The sequence below is a fragment of the Piliocolobus tephrosceles genome, chromosome 6, assembly GCF_002776525.5.
Source record: "Piliocolobus tephrosceles isolate RC106 chromosome 6, ASM277652v3, whole genome shotgun sequence".
In the NCBI taxonomy this organism is placed as follows: Eukaryota; Metazoa; Chordata; class Mammalia; order Primates; family Cercopithecidae; genus Piliocolobus; species Piliocolobus tephrosceles.
This window is the reverse complement of record NC_045439.1, coordinates 35,706,172-35,711,280: the sequence shown is the minus strand read 5'-3', so window position 1 is coordinate 35,711,280 and position 5,109 is coordinate 35,706,172. Positions and strand designations below refer to the sequence as shown.

Genomic DNA, 5,109 nt, shown 5'->3' with positions numbered 1-5,109 from the left:
TAGACATTCAGAGAGGACTGAAAACAAGAGGTTCCCTGTCATTCAGGCCTTGGTTCCCATCTGTCCCTGCCTGCTGTAAACAATATCTCACCAAGGGCCAGCTTTTGCTAAAGATAGCTCTGGTGGGCTTCAATCACCGTTAAACAGTTCCTAAACTAATTCTGCTTAGGCTAATATAGAGCAGAAGACTCCCTTGGCCCATGTAACAGCTGTGTCATCACTCATTTACTCGTTCCATCAGTCAATGAATATCATTGAATGCCAGCTGTTTACAAGCTTGTAAGAAGAAGAAGGCCGGGCGCGGTGGCTCAAGCCTGTAATCCCAGCACTTTGGGAGGCCGAGACAGGCGGATCACGAGGTCAGGAGATAGAGACCATCCTGGCTAACACGGTGAAACCCCGTCTCTACTAAAAAAATACAAAAGACTAGCCGGGTGAGGTGGTGGGCGCCTGTAATCCCAGCTACTCAGGAGGCTGAGGCAGGAGAATGGCAGGAACCCGGGAGGCAGAGCTTGCAGTGAGCTGAGATCCGGCCACTGCACTCCAGCCTGGGCAACAGAGCGAGACTCCGTCTCAAAAAAAAAAAAAAAAAAAAAAAAGAAGAAGAAGAAGAAGAAAAAACATTGGCTGCAATCTTTAAAATGTAAACCAGCCACTGGATGTCAGCCTTCTGGCCAACTGGCTCTCAATGCTCCTGAAATTACCCACTTGTGCCCTGAGAGCATTTGGGGGGCATCTGACATAGCTGCCACTCACAGCTCTTTCTGAGAAGTTCTAGAGCCTTGGACACCATGGTGTTTTCCCATCAGCCCTCCTCCTCTGGTAACAGCCACTAAACCTCACTCACACACACTTTTGGGGAGCTGCCTCACCTGCTACCATGTTCTTCTGGTGAGATTTTAATCACATGATCCCTCCCCTGAGCATAGACAGGGTGGACTTATGTCCTAAACTGGGCAACAGAATTGCTTTCTGGGGACTTTGTACTTTGAGCTGAGACAAATTCAGAGGGCAGTTGGAGCCCGGCCATGCCACGGCAGCACCACGTAGAAAAGCTTCAGCCCTGCTGAGATCGCGGTGCCTGGTCCCTGGATTCAGTTGTTCAGTTGTTCCTTTAAATCTGTAGCCACCCTGGATTTTCATCTCTTACAAAATAAATATCTTTTGAGTCAAATTAGCTAATCAAGTATTTGTAACCAAAGAGTTCGGGCACATCTGCTCTCTGCTTTTTCAGATAAAAGCTCATGAATGAGTAAAGAAAAAGAAGGGTAGAAGAGGAAAGTTATGTTGTGTCCTCTGCCCAAGCCTACAGCCCAGCCTAGCTCCTATTTTAAGATCCTTTAATGAATCTATATTTACCATTGGGTTTTTATTTATGGAAATCTACACAAGGCATTTGGATGAAGGCTGATGCTTATTTCAGGAAAGCAAGTCTGTGGTTTCAACAAAACCTCTGTTAGCTCCCTCCACACCTGTTTGCTCTTCTGCCAAGCTACCTATTGCTCATTTCCAAAGCAAAATATAAAATAAAATCAGGAATCAGATTCCAAAGCAGGACAAAAGTGGTGATTAAAGAGACAGGCTAGAACCAGGTGGGTCATGCCTATAGTCCCAGCATTTTGGGAGACTGAGGGAGGAGGATTGCTTGAGGCCAGGTGTTTGAGACCAGCCTAGCAACATAAGACCCCGTCCCTATTTTTAAAAAATAAAAATAAAGAGGCCTATATTTTTTGTTATAAATTTTCTTTTTCTTTCTTTCTTTCTTTTTCTTTCTTTCTTTCTTTTTCTTTCTTTCTTTCTTTCTTTCTTTCTTTCTTTCTTTTTTTTTTTTTTTTTTTTTCTTTCTTTCTTCTTTCTTTCTTTCTTTTTTTTGTTAGGCTGAATCTCACTCGGTCACCCAGGCTAGAGTGCTGTGGCATGATCTCAGCTCACTGCAACCTCTGGCTCCTGGGTTCAAGTAATTCTCCTGCCTCAGCCTCCCAAGTAGCTGGGATTACATTATAAATTTTCTTAATGAGCATTATGTATTTCTTTTTTTTATAATTAACATATTTATTTGTAACTAATTTAACTTTTCCAAATTCTCATTTGCAAATCAGATTCATACAGTTAAAACTGAATATACAAACCAACACATTAGAAGGATCAAAATTTACACTACTCAAACCTGACTCCTTAAGCCTGACTTTAACATGTTCTTTCAACTTTATTCAAATCAGATGTCCCCCCTCCAGCATTTATCATTTTAAAAAATGAATTTAATGCTATCAAAAGGTGATGTTCACTTTAATCCTGTTTGCATTCACGCCACTGTCGTGAACCTTCGTTCCAGGCCACATACACAAAGAGGGCCAGGACCACATGGACGGCGACCGCTGCAACAATAGCAGCGTAAAAATAGCTGTCCCTATTGGACATCCCAAGGGTGCCTTCAAATATATAAGATTTAGTTGTGAAATATAACCCAATAGGAACAGTGATCATTAAAGCTGTGAAGAACAGGAGCGTCTTCAGTGTAGATGCTAATGAGCTTTCATTTCTGAACTCAGGAGGCTGCAGTGCGTTCAGCGCCGCTTTATCCGGGCGCTCCATGGTGTAGCCGTGCCGGCACAGGCGCTGGGCGGCCAAGCTGGGCTCAACGGCCGAGCTCCAGCATTATGTATTTCTAGTCAACACAGGTCCCTTGTGAAAACATCTTCCTAATATCATAGAAGTTGCCCCCCAAAGTAATACTCATAGAATCATAAATAATAGGCGAGTAATACAGCTAACTAATAGCAGATCTAGGACCAGAATTCAGGTCTTAGTACCACTAAATCAGAGTTCTTTCCACCGTTCCATGCCTCCTTTCACAATAGAATTTGCCTAAATATTATTTCAAAATGTCTTCATTATAAGAATTTTATTTATCTACATATATCAGTGTTTCTTTGAACAATAAATATTTGACAAAGAATCTAGATACAGAAACTTTCAGTATTCGTTTCCACTACTAGTCAAGATCTATACATTATGCAGATTATATATCACTAGGGATAGAGAATCCAAATAACACAATTTAGTGCACATCCAAATATTAACTAAATATTATTCATCAGAGAGAAAAGAGTGAGGAAATGAGAGATGGAGAATGAGGTCGTCTCTTCCCCACTGTTACATTACGCCAGAGTTTTAGCCCCTAGGCATTATAATAGTCTTACCACACCTATACGGGCCTCAGTTTCTAAAGTTTCATCAGGTCGAATGTCATGGCTCACGCCTGTAATCCCAGCACTTTTGGGAGGCCGAGGCAGGTGGATCACCTGAGGCCAGGAGTTCAAGACCAGTCTGGCTAATATGTCAAAACCCTGTCTCTACGAAAAATACAAAAAGTAGCCAGGCATGGTGGTGCACACCTATCCCAGCTACTCGGGAGGCTGAGGCATGAGAATTGCTTCAACCCGGGAGGCAGAGGCTACAGTGAGCTGAGATCCCACCACTGCACTCCAGGCAGGGTGGCAAAGTGAGACCCTATCTCAAAAAACTTAAAAAAAAATTTCATCAGTGTGTCACACTCATAGACAGGTATTGTTTCCAAAGCTCATTCAAAAAGTGCTAGGTAACTAGGCCAGGAAAGGTTTCCAGCCTAACACACTCTGCCCATTCCAGCCTTTCCAATATGATAACCTTAGTGCTGGTGTTCAGACGAATTGCCATTCCAGTTAACTCTTGTCAACAAGTTAAGTTGCCCCTTGGGGAGCCTTGATGTCCCTTTCTGCCTGCTGGACTTGGTTAGGATCATCTTAGGCATTGAAAGTATCAAATAATGTTAAACCTTGAGAGATGTAACCTGGGTATTAGGCCCCTTTCATTTAAGTAGGGTCCTTGGGCCCCAAAACACATTTCTCCAACCTCTTTTGAAGTCAGCTGCATACCAGGGATTAGACCAAACCTTAGCCATGAAACTGGCCCTGTTTGCTTCATTCGTCCAGGAAGATGGGCCACCACTTGCTTTAACTTTGCATAGCTAAAGAGCCAACTCAGACAACTCTTGCAAAACAAAATCTGCCCCCGAGGTCTTTTGCTGTACACATCCTAGACGCTGCCATCAGCAGTGTCAGAACCTCAAACCTCTTTCAAAGGGCAGTTTCTCTCTCTAATGAAATAGTTAATTTTTTGACCTTGTTTTACCTTGTTTGGGCCTTTCTACCCAAGAATCAACAGTTTAATAGTTTCCTCATTCATCATACCTGTAGAGCACTGTACTAGGAGAAAAAGAAATAAGATACAGAATTTCCCACATGAAAAGGATAAAGGCCAAGGCAAGGCTGCAGCAGCAATCCCAGCTGTCCTGTGCCAAAGATGACAGGAGCACTGGGAGAGAAGGCGGTGAACTGGGACGGACAAGAGAGAAAAGGCAGTAATCGGTAGTCTGAAGACTGCTGAAGAACAACCTGACATTGTGTGTTTAAGGACAATCTCAACAGAGAAACCTTATTAACCAGAGCTATCAAAATAGACCCACTTACTAAATATGTTTCCAGACTCTTGACTCCCACTCAACTGCATAGAGAAACATCCTACAAAAATAATTTTTTCAACACACCCCTTTGAAATACATGGTAACATTCCCATTTGAAGAGCAAAATGATTGCGGTGCAGATGGTAAGTGATTTGCCCATTATTACAGGGCAAGGTGGTGAAAACATCAGAAATGGGTTCTTAGGTGCTTACTGGGAACTGCCTTAGTTTTCATAAAGGCCTTAGATTTCACACACTTAGGTGAGTGTTGCAGTTATCTACGACTACCTAACACGCCCCTCTAGAACTCAGCCATTTAAAACAACAACCACTTATTTGTTCATGATCCTGCAGTCGGGGCTGTGCTTACCCGGGCAGTTCTTCTGCTGGTCTCACCTAGAGTTACTCATAAGTTTGAAGTCATCTGGTGAATTAACTGGAGCAGGAGGATCTAAGATGATGTCACTGACAGGACTGGGGCCTCAGTGCTGGCTGTCAGCGCTTCCTCTCGGCTGATGTCATTCAGTAGCCTGGTTCGGCAGGAGCATGCTATGAGAGCCCTGGTGGAAGCTGCAAGGTTTCTCAGGCCTAGTTTCCCTTTCTCCTTCC

The 5,109-nt window shown here is 43.3% G+C and overlaps 1 pseudogene across 1 annotated transcript; it reads right to left on the bottom strand.

Annotated features, from left to right (window-relative positions):
* Positions 1–2,182: 2,182 nt before the first annotated feature.
* Positions 2,183–2,636, bottom strand: LOC111554633 (annotated as a pseudogene). The gene has a single exon (XR_002735302.2). The product of XR_002735302.2 is annotated as a vacuolar ATPase assembly integral membrane protein VMA21 pseudogene (transcript).
* Positions 2,637–5,109: the final 2,473 nt, after the last annotated feature.